This window comes from Salvelinus sp. IW2-2015, linkage group LG18 (assembly GCF_002910315.2).
Source record: "Salvelinus sp. IW2-2015 linkage group LG18, ASM291031v2, whole genome shotgun sequence".
Lineage (NCBI taxonomy): Eukaryota > Metazoa > Chordata > Actinopteri > Salmoniformes > Salmonidae > Salvelinus > Salvelinus sp. IW2-2015.
In genome coordinates this window covers 63514235-63531386 of record NC_036858.1, presented here as the reverse complement: position 1 = coordinate 63531386, position 17152 = coordinate 63514235, and positions in this window count along the sequence as shown.

Here is a 17152-nt window from a genome sequence, read left to right as displayed (position 1 = left end):
GTGTGTGTTGTCTGTGTGTTGTGTGGTGTGTTTGTTGTGTGTGTGTGTGTGTGTGTGTGTGTGTGTGTGTGTGTGTGTGTGTGTGTGTGTGTGTGTGTGTGTGTGTGTGGGTGTGTGTGTGCGTGTGCGTGTGCGTGTGCATGTGCCTACACTGACAAAACAGGTCAGACAAGGCTAAGGTTCCTAAGCTGCACTATGTACGAAGAGACTTCTGACCTCTGGTGAAGACATTCAGCTCTGTCTCAGAAAAGGATGTTGATGCTGACTTGTTTTACCACGGCAATTCCCAATCTGCCTACCACGTTGCACCACAGACAGTGTGTATGTGCATGCATGTGCGTGCATGTGTGTCAGTGGTGCAGTGGACCAGTCCGTCCGACACCAAGCATGTCCTGGTATGATGACATCACTGCAGCTCACGTTTAGCCAATGTGTCGTTGGGGAGACGGCTGCTCTTCTGTGTGCTGAATATGCCGCAGCATGAGAGAGAGAGGGAGGAAAATAGGGAGGGGAGAGAGGGAGAGAGTGAGAGAAGGAGATTGATAGAGAAGGGACGGAAAAAGCAGAAGAGAGAGAGAGAGAGGAGGAGGAAAGCTGAACAGTGATTAGTGGCTGTGAGTCTCCCATCATGTCATGTGTCAGTTCTTTCATTCTCCCGGTTCTACATGGGAAATAGCCTCATTCAGACAAATATTGAGAACACACACACATATACTTTTGTGCAGCTGAATTTTTGGAACGTGACGCAACTATGAAATCACTGTGGAGGGTTAGTTTAGCCCTAACCCTAGCTTTATATCTACATCCCAGCTCAACCCTAAACTTAGCCTCAACCCTAACCCAAACCCTCAACCCTAACCCTTGCATCATGTCCACATCCCAGTTTAACCCCAACCCTGCCTTGAATCCCCCAAGGAAAGGTACAAATATATATTTAGGCTGTTCCGTTGAGAAAGGCACTTGGCGCCAACTGTTTTATGGTACGCTGTTGATGGAACTAAGAAATATAACAGGGAACAACCCTGTGTTCTGGTTGGAAGTTTTCAGCTTTCTGGGACCACTCATCTATTTTTACAGTGTATTAAAATGGTACCTTGGTTTTAACTAGAGGTTCATGAAATGAGTGGGGTAATTGTATATGTGCCCTTGCACCCTGTACCCCTTGAGGGTAACAGTTTTTGTCCCATTATCTAACCCCAACCCAAACCCTAACTCTTCAACTTAACCTAAACCCAGCACTTACAGGTTACCAAGTAATGCCCTTGATCCTTGACCTAATCTTAACCCCACCCTTTACTGAGGCCCTAACCTTAACCTTCCTTTGGGAATGTTTACTCACCTCTCATATAACAACTTTTATAAAGATGTCTCCCTAGGAGCAATAGTATTAGAGAACATGTGCCCGTGCATTGCTTTCACCTAACCCTTAACCCTAACCTAAACCCTAACCTTGACCTTAACCCTTAACCCTAACCTTAACCCTAACCCTTAACCCTAACCTTAACCCTAGCTTCATGTCCACATCCCAGTTCAACCCTAACCCTTAACCCTAACTAAACCTAGCTTCATGTCCCACATCCCAGTTCAACCCTAACCCCTTAACCCTGAAACCTAACGCCTCCGCTTCATGTCCACATCCCAGTTCCTACTAACCCTAACCTTGACCCTAGTTAGTCCAATTATCAACCCACCTGCCTATTAACTACTTGTCCACATCCCAGTTCAACCCTAACCTTAACCCTACCCTTTACCCTAGCTTCATGTCCACAGTCCAGCTTCAACCATAACCTTAACCCTAACCTAAACCTAGTTTCATGTCCACATCCGCAGCCTCAACGCCTAACCCTTAACCATAATCTTAACCCTAACCTTAACCCTAGCTTCATGTCCACTCCCAGCCAACCATAACCTTACCCTAACCTTAACCCTAGCTTCATGTCCACATCCCAGTACAACCCTAACCTTGACCCCTAACCTTAACCTAGCTTCATGTCCACATCCCAGCTTCAACCATAACCTTAACCCTAACCTTAACCCTAGCTTCATGTCCACATCCCAGTTCAACCCTAACCCTTAACCTAACCTATAACCTAGCTTCATGTCACATCCAGTTTCAACCCTAACCCTTAACCCTACCTAAACCCTAGCTTCATGTCCACATCCCAGCTCAACCCTAACCCTTACCATAATCTTAACCCTAACTTAACCCTAGCTTCATGTCCACAAATCCCCAGCTTCAACCCTAAACCCTTAATCCTAACTTTTAACCCTAACTTAACCTCGCTTCATGTCACACCCAGCTCAACCTTAACCCTAACCTAACCTTAACCCTCCTTCATGTCCACATCCCAGTTCAACCATAACCATAATAACCCTAACCCAACCCTAACCTTAACCCTCGCTTCATGTCCACATCCCAGTTCAACCATACCATACCCTAACCTAACCTAACCTTAACCTCCGCTTCATGTCCACATCCTATATACTCTGGTGTACTTTTCTCTATGTGTTGTGTCCCCTCTGGGTGGTAAACTGAGACAGCTGGCACACTGACATGGATCTCTGTCTGTCACGCCATTAACAGTGCATTCGGAAAGTATTCAGACCCTTGAGAAGATCTGCAGGAAGAATGAGAGAAACTCCCCAAATACAGGTGTGCCAAGCTTGTAGCACCATACCCAAGAGACTCGAGGTGCTTCAAAATAAATCTTTAAATACTGTTTTCTCTTTGTCAATTATGGGCCATTGTGTGTAGATTGATGAGGAAAAGAATCATTGCTATACATTTTTGATAAGGCTGTTAATAAGGCCTAGAAAGGGAACTGAATAACTTTCCAAATGCACTGTATGTCACATCTTCACAGGAAAGTGTAGGTAGCAGCAGGCACTATCACCCAGTAGTGAGACGCTTCTGTGTGTGTGTGTGTGTGTGGTGTGTGTGTGTGTGTGTGTGTGTGTGTGTGTGTGGTTGTGTGTGTGTGTGTGGTGTGTGTGTGTGTGTGTGTGTGTGTGTGTGTGTGTGTGTGTGTGTGTGTGTGTGTGTGTGTGTGTGTGTGTGTGTGTGTGTGGTAATGAATGGCGATGAGTGGACCCCCTGTGTGTGTGTGGTAATGAATGGCGATGAGTTGACACCCTGTGGGAGGATGCCTGAACTAGGCTCACTCATGTCACCTGGGAGAGAGAAAGAAAATGGAGTGAGGGGAGGAGAGAATCAAGGAAGAGTTGGAAATGAGTGGACCCCCTGTGTGTGTGTGGTAATGAATGGCGATGAGTTGACACCCTGTGGGAGGATGCCTGAACTAGGCTCACTCATGTCACCTGGGAGAGAGAAAGAAAATGGAGTGAGGGGAGGAGAGAATCAAGGAAGAGTTGGAAAAATAATCAAAAGAGCAAATCGAGAGAGAGAGAGGAAGATTAGTTGAGAGTGGGGTGTGGGGGAGGAAAGGAGGAAGTAGAGAAGCGGAGGCAGGCAGATCTCTTCGTCTGGTAATATTTTACCTCTGTATGACGCAGCGCAGCAGAGCACACATAGAAGCTGTTCTACTGACTACTTCATACCAGAGAATTCTTCAATATGACAGGCCTCAGGCTGCATGGGAATCTGTGTATGAGACTGCCCTCTAGTGGTGGTTTACCTGAATAACAACAGCATATACAGTATCCTAAGGCAGTGGTTCCAAAACTGTGGGCTGGGGTCCCCCCACAAAAAAAAATATATATATATTATTATTATTTTTAAAGGAACTCAGTCCAATTTTAAACTTACCCTTTAAAGTTGTAATAGTAGGATGCAGAAGATGCAATTTCTAAATTGAGTAGCACATCATTAGTTCCTCTTGTCATGTTAGTCATTGAATACCTTAGAGAGCTAAGGTATTTAGGTTTTTTAGTTCATAGATGTAATTTTTTTGTCATTCAAATATCACTAGAATACACATTAGACATGGCAAAATGTATAGAATTGCAAGAAAATTWACTTGAAAACTGCTAAATGTTCTTTGCACCCCAAATTTCTCTCCACCAACAAGAGGGGTGTGAACAGTTTGTATCATGAACAAACTGTGGCCATAGAAATAGATGTGGTGCGTGCAATGCTGGAAGGGGGGCCCCGAGTGAAAAAGTTTGGGAATCCTTGTCATAAGACACCCACTCTATACCACTATTGAAGAGGCTTCAATAAAAATGAATTAGGCCAACACCATAAGGCTACAGCTACTGCTATTCTTATCTATATAAACTGATTACAGTTACAACTATTTATTTGATCAAAGCAGATGGTGATTATGTAGCAATGTGATGTAAATGAGAGGTTGTGTACAGTACTTATTATTATGAATATAGGACAGGATGGAATCAGCTCACTTCCTGTTCTCTTATGATCKAAATAAATAACAAATAATACAAAAACAAAGACGTTTTATTGTCACACCCCGGATTATGAGTGTGTAGATTGATATAGTCTACAGTGGAACAGATAAGACAAAGCTAGTGTCATTTGGTAGTGTGCATGCGGCTCTTTAAAACAGGTGGCCATCCATTTTTTTAAATTTATTTAACCTTTATTTAACCAGGAAGGCCTTATTGAGATTTAAATTCTCTTTTTCAAAAGCGTCCTGGCCAAGATAGGCAGCACCAAGTCATTACAAAAATTACAGACAYACAACATGAAAAACTACAAGTAATCTAGTAAAAACCYTAGAATTCACAASAGTATAARAAAATCAAAAACAGCTAATTAAAAACATTGACAGGTCAGGGAATCAGTCTCAAGATCATTCATCAGTGATTTAAAAATACCAATCGGGACAAGTTCTTCCAGTTTAAAAGTATTTTGTAAGGCGTTCCAAGACGATGGCGCAGAGTACATAAAAGCCCTTTTACCAAATTCAGTTCGGARATTTGGAACAGTTAGCAGGATAAAGTCCAGTGAACGAAGAGAGTACCCACCACATTTCTGAACAATAAAAATGCCCAAATAAAAAGGTAGTAAACCCAAAATGGCTTTATAAATAAAAGTATACCAGTGACTGAGCCTACGAGTGACTAGAGAAGGCCAGCCAACCCTGGTATACAAAGTGCAGTGGTGCGTAAGGGTTTTGCAGTTTAAAATACATCTCAAAGTGCCATGGTAAAGGGTGTCAATTGATCTTAAACACTGAGCGTAAGCATTCATATATAAAATATCCCCATAGTCTAGTAAAGGCATAAATGTAGCTGATACTAGCCTCCTTCTGGCTTCAAAAGAAAAACAGGCCTTACTCCAAAAATAAAATCCCAATTTCAGCTTCAATTGTTTTGTAAGTTGTTGAATATGCAATTTAAAAGAATGGCCGTCATCAATTAAAATTCCAAGATATTTATATGAGGTTACAACCTCAATCTCCTTGCCCTGACAGGTAGTAATAGGTATAAGGTTCAGAGGTCTATTTCTTGCTTTATAAAACACCATTAGTTTAGTTAAGCTTCAATAAGCTTCAATTGACACAAGGTATGTTGAACAGTATAGAAATCCATCATATGCACTGTAATGGTTTGTTGTCATCATGGATAATAACAAAACATGCAAATGCATGAAAGCCTATGTTTAGCCCGTCATAACCTGCWAGGTGCTGCCCAGAGAAATATTTGCCAGCTAACAGAGAGGTACYTTCAATCGGTTATTCAGAAGAACTTCAGGTCTTTTCCCCTCTTGGAGCAGCCAAGCATTTATTGTTAATCAATTGAGCAACACTGAAACTACTTTAAAGGATGGAAATAAAGGAGAGTTTTCCCACTCAGGACCCAGAGTTCCCCTCAGCTAGATCGGTTATGGACTGGCAGTCTGACACAGAGCAGGTAGAGACAATCTCTGAAGACCCAGAGAAGCCTTCCTTACAGGGTGAGAGCAGGGCTCCCCAGACCTGGGTAGGGTGTCCTCTGAGCTGGCCTTCATCACCTTCCGGAGGCAGCACTCCACAACCGGCGGATCATGCTGCTGAAGGTGTAGCAGTTCAGAAACAAGAGCAAAGACAGGGAAGGTGAATTGGTCTGGTCAAGGAATCATATAGTGGGGCCTAAGGGGGAATAGAACACAGACAGGCAGGCAGACAGACAAACAGTCAGACAGACAGGCAGATAGACAGACACTTAGACAGACAGGCAGGCAGGCAGGCAGGCAGGCAGGCAGGCAGGCAGGCAGGCAGGCAGGCAGGCAGGCAAGGCAGGCAGGCAGGCAGGCAGATAAACAGACACTTAGACAGACCAGGCAGGCAGGCAGGCAGATAAACAGACACTTAGACAGACAGGCAGGCAGGCAGGCAGGCAGGCAGCAGTAGCTGAAAAGCAGTGTTGGTTTCTTGTGTTCTGAAGCAATCACAACATTTTTCAACCACTTCCTCATCTTCCTCTGTCTCCCTCAAACTCCCAGCCTTGTTCCCTATCGTCTCTTTCCCAGAGGAGTCTGAGCCATCAGAGCTGGAGGCCATAGTACAGGAGCTACATGATCTGATGGAGAGAAAACAGAAGCTACTACAGAAACCAGACAGAAAGCAATGCTGGGGCTGAAGTTGAACGTGGCCCACTGCCAGGTAGACACAACAAATACATTTAGAAACAAGCTGCCTTATTGTATATATGTTAAGCTTGATTGATTGTTTGTTTGTTTGAGCCTACAGTGCAGCAGAGATCTTTGTCCTGTCCGTTAAAGCTATTGAACAACTATAGATTGTTGCTTTCCATTCATATTTGGATAGATGTCAATAGGATGTTTCATAACTTTATTTCCTCATGACTGAGCACTAATTGTTTTTTTTATATACCTTTGTATCTTTATAGACCATATAGAGGAACTCATGGGCCGCTATCACAGAGTGTATGTCCTACCTAGTAACACACCAGAGGACATGACTCAATATACACTACAACTCCTGCTGCGCCAGGTATGTGAGCATTGGTAGGATGTACAATTAGGTAGAGCAGATACTGTACATTATGAAATATTTCCCATAATGTGTCAAGCTCTGACATAAGCTCTACAGTACTTGTCATTTCTCCATCTATGTCCAGATGAGCACAGGAAGAACACATATCAGGGAGTATATGTCCTGCCCCCATCTGGTTCACTACAAGTTAGGTTAAGTCCTGTCAGAGAAGTTAGGGTGAGTCCTGTCAGACAAGTTCTTGTCATCAGATCTGGGGCCGTATCAAGCGCCACATACCAGGAGTGCTGATTTAGGATCAGCTCCCCCTTGTTCATGTAATCTTATTCATTGTGATCTAAAAGGCAAAACTGATACTAAATCAGCACTCCTGCTCTTAAACATCAATTTGACATTAGATCAGAGTCAAGGGGCAACTTTATCTAACTACCAGAAACCATATGTCTGTCTTATTAAGCTAATTAAGCAATAATGCCTTGAGGGATATGGTATATGGCCAATATACCACGACTAAGGGCTGTTCTCGACACAATGCGGAGTGTCTGGATACAGCCCTTAGCTGTGGTATATTGGCCATACTGTATATCACAAACCCCCGAGGTGCCTAATTGCTATTATAAACTGGTTACCAATGTAATTAGAACAGTAAAAAATAAATGTTTTGTCATACCCATGGTATACGGTCTGATATACCATGGTTGTCAGCCAATCAGCATTCAGGGCTCGAACCACCCAGTTTATAATACGGTATAAACCCTCTCCCTCTCCGACCAGGTGTGTGGATGGGTGCTGTCTCATACCTTTCTGTTTGGACAACCTAAAGGACGTCAGACATCGATGCCCTGAGTGTCACAGCAACATCTACACCGCAGAACGGATGTGAGGACAGGATGGTACTTCTACAAATCAAATCATATTCAAATTAAATCACATTTTATTGGTCACATACACATGGTTAGCAGATGTTATTGCAAGTGTAGCAAAATGCTTATGCTTCTAGATCCGACAGTGCAGCAGTATCTAACAGGTAATATCTAACCATTCCACAACAAAACCTAATATATAATCATTCCACAACAAAACCTAATACACACAATCTAGTAAAGGAATGGGATGAGAATATATAAGTATAAAATATATGGATGAGCAGTGACAGAGCGGCTAAAATGCAATAGATAGTATAGAATAGATAGTGAAGGATACAGTATACAGTCTATACATAGGAGATGAGTAATAAGAGATAAGTAAACATTCTTAAAGTGGCACTATTAAAGTGACTAGTGTTCCATTTATTAAAGTGGCCAATGATATCAAGTCTGTATGCAGGCAGCCGCCTCTCTGTGCTAGTGGTGGCTGTTTAACAATCTGATGGCCTTGAYATAGAAGCTGTTTTTCAATCTCTCTGTCCCAGCTTTGATGCACCTGTACTGACCTTGCCTTCTGGATGGAAGCAGGGTGAACAGGTAGTGGCTCGGGTGGTTATTGTTCTTGATGATCTTTTTTGCCTTCCTGTGACATCGGGTGTTGTAGGTGTCCTGGAGGGCAGGTATTTTGGCCCTGGTGATGTGTTGTGCAGACCGCAACACCCTCTAGAGAGCCCTGCGGTTGTGGGCGGTGCAGTGCAGTTACAGATACTGTATCAGTGGCTACAGTTTCTCTGGTGTTGGATATAGCGGGACAGTGAATGGTCTGGTTGGGTAGGCGTTATGCCCTCTGGACTGTGTGACATGAGAAAGAGAAAGACCGTGTTATGGTTACGGTTTGAGGGGATTGAGATTGGAGATTGACTGTTGTTGGGGTGATAGCTTCTCTCTGGGAAAAAGTTGGAGGATGATCCTAAAAAGCCCTGGGAGTCTGTAGCAGTGTCCAGTCGTGACAGCATTTTGGTTCTGTCAACAGTGCTGATACCAACAGAACCTGAGAAAACRTACTATAATAGCACTCATAGTGAATGGATATACCATTTCCTTTACTTTCCTTGCTTCCTTAACTTTAAAACGTATTTTTGAATATTCTTTTCGTAATACTTTTTTATTTATTTTCATAAGATTTTATTTCATATTTTATCAACAATGCAAAACATACACATACAAATGATGACATCATACAAACATCAACTACATCACACCTGCCCAGACCCACTAGCCATCACCCATACATCACTCCTGCTCAGACCTACCAGCCCTTACCCCTACATCAACTACATCACACCTGCTCAGACCCACCAGCCCTTACCCCTACATCAACTACATCACTCCTGCCCAGACCTACCAGCTTTACCCCTACATCAACTACATCACACCTGCCCAGACCCACCAGCCCTCACCCCTACATCAACTACATCACTCCTGCCCAGACCCACCAGCCCTCACCCCTACATCAACTACATCACCCTGCCCAGACCCACCAGCCCTCCACCTACATCAACTAACATCACACCTGCCCAGACCCACCAGCCCTTACCCCTACATCAACTACATCACACCTGCCCAGACCCACCAGCCCTCACCCCTACATCAAACTACTTCACACCTGCCCAGACCCACCAGCCCTTACCCCTACATCAACTACATCACACCTGCCCAGACCCACCAGCCCTCACCCCTATCTCCAGCATCCGTATCACTTTCCACTACATGGACTCAAACTGCATGATTTTGTTTCTCTCTGTTGCCCACGCACAATTTTTAGATAGTAAAGCATTTGACCTTTCCATTGCGTGAACGACGGATGATTGGTCCATTTCCAGTTTCTAAGTATATTTTTTAAAATAATGATTGATGTGAAAAGTATTGTCCGATCCATCTGGTATCTCACTGCACCCTCATATGCCATGTGTTGAAGTGTGCAGACAGACAAATTAAAAGTAAATGTACACTACCATTCAAAAGTTTGGGGTCATTTCGAAATGTCCTTGTTTTGAAAGATGTCCTTGTTTTGTCCATTAAAATAACATCAAATTATCAGAAATACAATGTAGACATTGTTAATGTTGTAAATGACTATTGTAGCTGGAAACGGCAGATTTTTRATGGAATATCTACATAGGCGTACAGAGGCCCATCCTCAGCAACCATCACTCTTGTGTTCCAATGGCATGTTGTGTTAGCTAATCCAACCTGATCATTTTAAAAGGCTAATTGATCATTAGAAAACCCTTTTGCAATTATGTTAGCACAGCTGAAAACTGTTGTGCTAATTAAAGAAGCAATAAAACTGGCCCTCTTTAGACAAGTTGAGTATCTGGAGAATCAGCATTTGTGGGTTCGATTACAGACTCAAAATGGCCAGAAACAAAGAACTTTCTTCTGAATGTTCTGAGAAATTAAGGCTATTCCGTGCGAGAAATTGCCAAGAAACTGAAAATCTCGTACAACGCTGTGTCCTACTCCCTTCACAGAACAGCTCAAACCGGCTCTAACCAGAATAGAAAGAGGAGTGGGAGGCCCCGGTGCACAACTGAGCAAGAGGACAAGTACATTAGAGTGTCTAGTTTGAGAAACAGACATCTCACAAGTCCTCAACTGGCAGCTTCATTAAATAGTACCCGCAAAACACCAGTCTCAACGTCAACAGTGAAGAGGTGACTCCGGGATGCTTATTTATCAAAAATCCCTTTTGGTGAGCATTTCTCCTTTGCCAAGATAATCCATCCACCTGACAGGTGTGGCATATCAAGAAGCTAATTAAACAGCATGATCATTACACAGGTTCACCTTCTGCTGGGGACAATAAAAGGCCACTCTAAAATGTTCCGTTTTGTCACACAACACAATGCCACAGATGTCTCAAGTTTTGAGGGAATTGGCATGCTTACTGCAGGAATGTCCACCAGAGCTGTTGCCGGAGAATATCATGTTCATTTTTCTACCGTAAACCGCCTCCAACGTTGTTTTAGAGAATTTGGAAGTACGTCCAACCGGCCTCATAACCGCAGACCACGTGTAACCACGCCAGCCCAGGACCTTCAACTGAATCCCGGTTTCAACTGTACCGGGCAGATGGCAGGTGCCGTTGTGTGGGCGAGTGGTTTGCTGATGTCAACGTTGRAAACAGTGCTCCGTAGTGGCAGTGGGGTTATGGTATGTTCAGGCATAAGCTACGGACAACAAACACAATTGCATTTTATTGATGGCAATTTCAATGCGCAGAGATACTGTGACGACCCWCCCACTCTGTCTACCGTTTTCTCTCTCTTTGCTCTTGTTTCCTTATTAGGATGTTGGTGGGCGGAGTATGGAGGGTCGTCAGCTACATGGGAAACACCTGGGCCCGGGTGTGTCCCAGGATAAATAYACCTCTTCCACAGTCATTGAGGAGACTCTCTCCATTCAGACACAGACAGATTTTGGTTGTGGCCTTGTTGTGGTTATTTGGTTTGTTTGTGTTGGCACCCTTCAACACCCCTACTTATCACATGTATACACGCAACCACTCACCTACACTACTGACTACTGACTACACACACCATTGTTAATTGTATTTACTTTACCTTAGTTAATTAATAAATATATTTTGTTATTCCTTATCTCCATGTGGTCTCCCTTTTGTTACGGGCTTTGAGCCGGTTCGTGACAATACCGTGACGAGATCCTAAGTCCCATTGTCGTGCCATTCATCCGCCGCCATCACCTCCTGCCTCATGTCACAAGGATCTGCACACAATTACTGAAATTAGTCTGTATTCTGAAAAAAAAATAACAAAGGGGGCAGTGAGTTTACAGTATTGGTCAGGTATATCAGGAGATCGTTTGCAAATAAGTTTAGTTTATATTCCTGTTTACCAGTACTGATACCTGCTACGTTGGGGTCCTTTACATTTTTTTCTGCAAGCTGTTCAATTTCCAGTGCAAACAGGAGGGGAGAGAGGGGGAGGGGAGAGAGGGGACATCCCTGTCTTGTGCCCCTTTTCTAAAGCAATTGAATCAGATAATGTTCAACACAGTCAAAAGACTTTTCTGCATCAACCGCCTTTATTGTTAAATCTATATCTTGTTTTTTTGCATATTGTATTAAACTGAAACATGTTCTTATATTTGTTTGTGTCTATTTTTAATAAACCCTTTTTGAGTGATATCTATCAAGTCTGGTAATACTTTTACCATTCTATTGCTTATATTGCTTTGTTATTATTTTATTGTCAGTTTATTAAACTTATGGGTCTATAATCAATAGGGCACTCTCCAGATTTTCCTGGTATTAATATAACTGTTTGATACATGGAACTTGGAAGTGRTGAATTGAGTTACATGCGTGTTGTCATTTGTGTAAATAGGGGAGCTACTTTGTCCCAAAATGTTTCATTGAATTCTATGGAAAAGCACTCCATTCCTGGTGATTTTCTCTGTGTGAATGTTTTAACAGTATATAATATAGATTTTTGGGTGATCTCTATTTTTAATATATATATATATTCTGCTGATAATTGCTTTAGGTTGTTGAGTCTGAGAAGGCAATAGGATCTGTCCAACTGTTGTTTAATTCTGATTTATATACATTTTCATAGAAGCTTTTAAAATTGTTATTTCTAATTATCGCATTTGTATCTTTATCTTTTAAAATTATAACTGGTTCAGCATGTATTTGTTTTGTTACAGCTGCGAGATATTTACCAGGTTTATTTACCATTAAGTAATATACCTTATTTGAGTTTAACCTTGTTGGCTCTCTTCAAAAGTTAAAGATTGTATTCCTGCTTAAGTTRAGAAATGTTACTGTATGTTTTACCCATAAAGATTTTTTTGTTATTTGTTATTTTTTCTAAATCAGATTTAGCTTTTTCAGAGTATGAGATTATCCTTCCCCTAATGTACGACTTAAAGGCATCACATATTATATAGGGGGTCGGTTTTTCTCTATCCTCTGTCTACATTTGTAGTGGTAAAGGTTTACATTTTTTCATTCATGTATTTAATACATTTTGGGTCAAGAAGATGCGCTCTGTTAATTCTCCAAATTCTGTCACTAAGTGTGATAGGTGTAAGTGTAATAAGTGTATAGGTGTAATAGGTGTAATTACACATGATACCGGTGAATGATCCGATATCACTATATCATACATTTTTGAATCCAGTAAATTGTTGAGTGCATTTTTGGAGATAAAAATGTAGTCCATTTTTGAATAACTTTTCTTACTTTGAGAAAAAAAGGAATAGTCTTTTGTAATTGAGAATAGTAATCTCCAGGTGTCCTGTAAATTATTTGCAGAGATTACATTTMTCAGCCTCTTTGGATGCTCCCTAAATGTGCCTTTTATTACTACATCTGTCAATCTTATCGAATGTTTGATTTAGGTCACCTGCTAAAATAATGGTTCCTGTCTGGATTTGATCTATAGCTTGAATTATATCTAAAAACACCAGATTTGCCCCTGGTGGGATATACAATGAAATCAATGTATATTTTTCACCATGTAAGGTACAATTCAACATTAGAAAACGGCCTTCTCGGTCCTGTCACGCCCTGACCTTAGGGAGCCTTTTTATTTCTCTATTTAGTTAGGTCAGGGTGTGATTTGGGTGGGCATTCTAGTTTTCTATTTCTTTGTTGGCCGGGTATGGTTCCCAATCAGAGGCAGCTGTCTGTCGTTATCTCTGATAGGGAATCATACTTAGGCAGCCTGTTTTTCCACCCTAGTTTGTGGGATGTTGTTTTTTGCATAGTAGCTGTGTAGCCCTGCAGAACTTTACGTTCGTTGATCTTTTGTTTTTGGTGTTCATTTTAAATACAGAAGATGTACACTTTCCACGCTGCGCTTTGGTCTCATTCCGACGACGGACGTAACAGGGCCATGTGCTAGGATAAAGAAAAATTGTGATTTCTTATTTATCAGGATGCCTACACCTCTGCTGTTACTAGAGTAGATGGCAGCATAGGCCTCTCCAACACAGCTCCCCTTTAAATGTTACATTTCTCCTTTTTTCTAAACCACATCCGCTGACAATCTCTTTAAGTGTTTGAGAACCTAGTGCTTAACCTAGTGCTTTTTTCCCCCATCATGTAGCCTGTGCACATTCCATGTGATAAATTGGAATTTGTTGTAACTGATTCTTACTTGTATAGAATCAGTTAACCTTGTCTGTTCCGTATGTCATTGAAGAACATTTTAGCAGACATGACATATGAGGGCAGTGGGAATTCCATAGAATGGGAGGATCATAGTATAAATATATAGTTATTGTATACATTACATATATAGCATGTGTGTGGGCATGTGGGCTGAATTGACATTTAACAACAAAAAAACAAAGCAAAGTACGTCTTTATACTTGAGGCGCTATGCCTTTTTAGGGCTTTTAAGCTCCACCTCCTCTCCTAACTCAAATAAAAGAGGATATATACATTTGAAGAAAGACTGCCACTTAAGTACTGTGGTTGGTTTGTATTACCTTATAAGTTAAATTAAAGTATAGTGGCTGGTGAGGGTCTACTTGGAGCAGTGGCGTGCCGTGGGCCTGGGGCCTGGGCCTTCAGTGAGGTCCTACACAGTCCCACCCGAATTAATCCACCTCTTATTACCATCATTATGATGCCATGGCTCTAGACACTATACATTTAGACAGAAACGCAGTATAACCAGGCTTGCGTCACCTTGAAATTGACACAAAATGGACATTTTTGGGTAAACAGTGTTTACCCAAAAACATGACACAATCAATGAGTCTTTTCAATATTTCCCTATTTTTCTTCACCATTTCATTGTGCAGCTCCGTTGCCCTGCGCGCTTGTTCGTTGAGCTGTAGATCCACTCGGGGTGTCCCCAAAAGTTTTCAAAAGCACCATTGCTTGTAAGTGCCAGCCGTACTTTGGTTCTCGTTGCTGCCTTGGTTAGACAACTCAAGTTTGCAAAGCCAGTGTGGCTCCAAACACCAAATCGATCACTTGCAAATAATAGGCATTCCCAGCAGTACAGTTTGCAGTGCTTCTCGGAGCCTGTGAGCCATTGATAGCGCTCGTAGTTGGAATTTGAAAGTGGCGAACGAACCCCTTTCCCGCTGTGACAGGCTTTGTAGCGTCGGCGTCGGGCGACCTCTCCTTACAATGTCTAACTTTTCTTGAAAGTTCGTCTTGGAGAATTGGCGTATATAATTATATCCTCGACCAAATCGATATCTTCTCCTCCTTTCCGCCATTGTGGGTTGAAAAAACAGCTTAGTAGTACGCGAATTAATTCGTTTATCAAATTCAGTTTCTAGTTCTGAGGTTCCGCATAGACATGCCCATAGGACCTGCCTCTCAATATTGGTAATCCAATAAAAGACGTGCACGCACTACGCCTGCTAGCTGGCTCCTATGTAACACTGGAGGCCAGCCAGCAGGCGTACAATAGCCAACTCTAAAGCTGATTGGTTGACACTAAATTTTCATTCCTATTCACTTTAAGCTACAAGCGCCGCAATGTTGATTCTGAAGGCCTGAGGGCAGATTTTAGACCCTGGCAACACATGATGGCTGAATAATGATTGGATAAAAGATCTAACATAAAGACCAGCCCTCCAAATCTCAACCTGGGGATGGAAGCAGTGCAACCAAGAGGAAAGCTATGAAATGAAGAGTATACTTTACTCTGGGGAATAATTTAATACATATTTGTGGGAAAATATATTTAAAAAAAAAAATTATATTCTGATGATGTTTAGGCCAGCAGAGAAGGCCTTGCTGGCCCTGACGGCCCACCACTGACTTGGAGTGGAGTCACCCCATCCCAATCCCCTGGATATAGCCCTCTCACCTCAGAGCAGTGTCCGATGCCCTTCCAGTCACCCCATTCAATCCCCCCAGATATAGTCCCACTCCATTCTCACCAATAATCAGCATTGAATCTTAGTTGTAATGACAAACAAGGAACAACAATAATCAACATCCTTATTCATTTTACAACGGATTTAAAGTCATGAAAATACATTTTTTATTACATTGGTATATTGAAGTCCTTCCTTCCTCTCTCTCTCTCCCAAACCAAATTGGATCCCTCTCCCACCCCTCCCTGTTCTCCTCCCATCCTTACTCCCCTTACCCCCAAGCCAAGCTTATCCCCACCTCCCACTTCTCAGCTCTTGTTGTTATCTAAGAAAAATTTACTTGTTATTCTGTGATTAGTGAACTTCTGTCTCTGTTAACCTCCATTCTGCTACGCGATTTCTTTTGGTTATTAATTTTCACTTAATGTTGTCATATCGCGATTTGTATATGATAGCAGTATATCTATCTACAATTTCTTTTCTGATCTTGAGGTTCTCGTTGGATTTATTTAATGTTGTGATAATAATTTTCATTATGCCTCCCTTACCTCCCAAGCCAAGCTTATCCCACCTCCGCATCCTTGCCCTCCCTTACCCCCCCAAGCCAAGCTTGTCCCACCTCCTATCCTTCACCTCCTTCCCCCCCCAAGCCAAGCATATCCCACCTTCCGCATCCTTACTCCGCCTTACCTCCCCAAAGCCAGGCTTGTCACCACCTCTCCTCCTTGCCCTCCCTTACCCTCCCAGGCCAAGTTTATCCCAACCTCCATCTTTTCCTCCTCCCCTCTTCTCAGACCGACCAACACCCCTCTATGCATCACTCTCCCGCCCTCCAACACATATTCACCCTCCCTCTCCTCTTCATATCCACACACACCACAGGAGGGTGCTGAGGGGAGAACGGCTCATAACAATGGCCAGAACAGAGCAAATGGAATGCCATCAAGCACCTGCAAACCATGTTTGATATCATTCCACTCATCATTAACACAAGCCTGTTCTCCCCAATTAAGGTGCCACCAACCTTCTGTGACAGACACCCACACACATATACCCACTCACACCCTCTCACCTACACACACCCATAGAACAATTACTGACAGTTATTGACACTGTATTTCCTCTTTTATATTGGCATTTCATTGTCCATGTAACTTATTTACCATTGGCTAATTCTATCCTTACTTCCTAGAGAAGAACAGTTACTTGGGGACAATAGAATCTAGATTGTTTTGGGGGGAGGCGGAAGGAATATTGTCTCAATTTACGATCAGCTGGTCTTGGGCATCACTGTACGTAGCCTAGTGTGCTTGTCTGCTTCCCCTCAGGGTACTGGGCTCTGTTTCAAGTGGGAAGGTTTCCTGCAGCCTGTTCAGAGCTTCATCGGTGCTTGTAAACTCAGTTAATGCATATTCTTGAGAGAATATATGTTGGTACTTCCCAGAGAGCGTATAAGAATGGTACTATTGAAGCCTAATCAARGTATTGGTCATG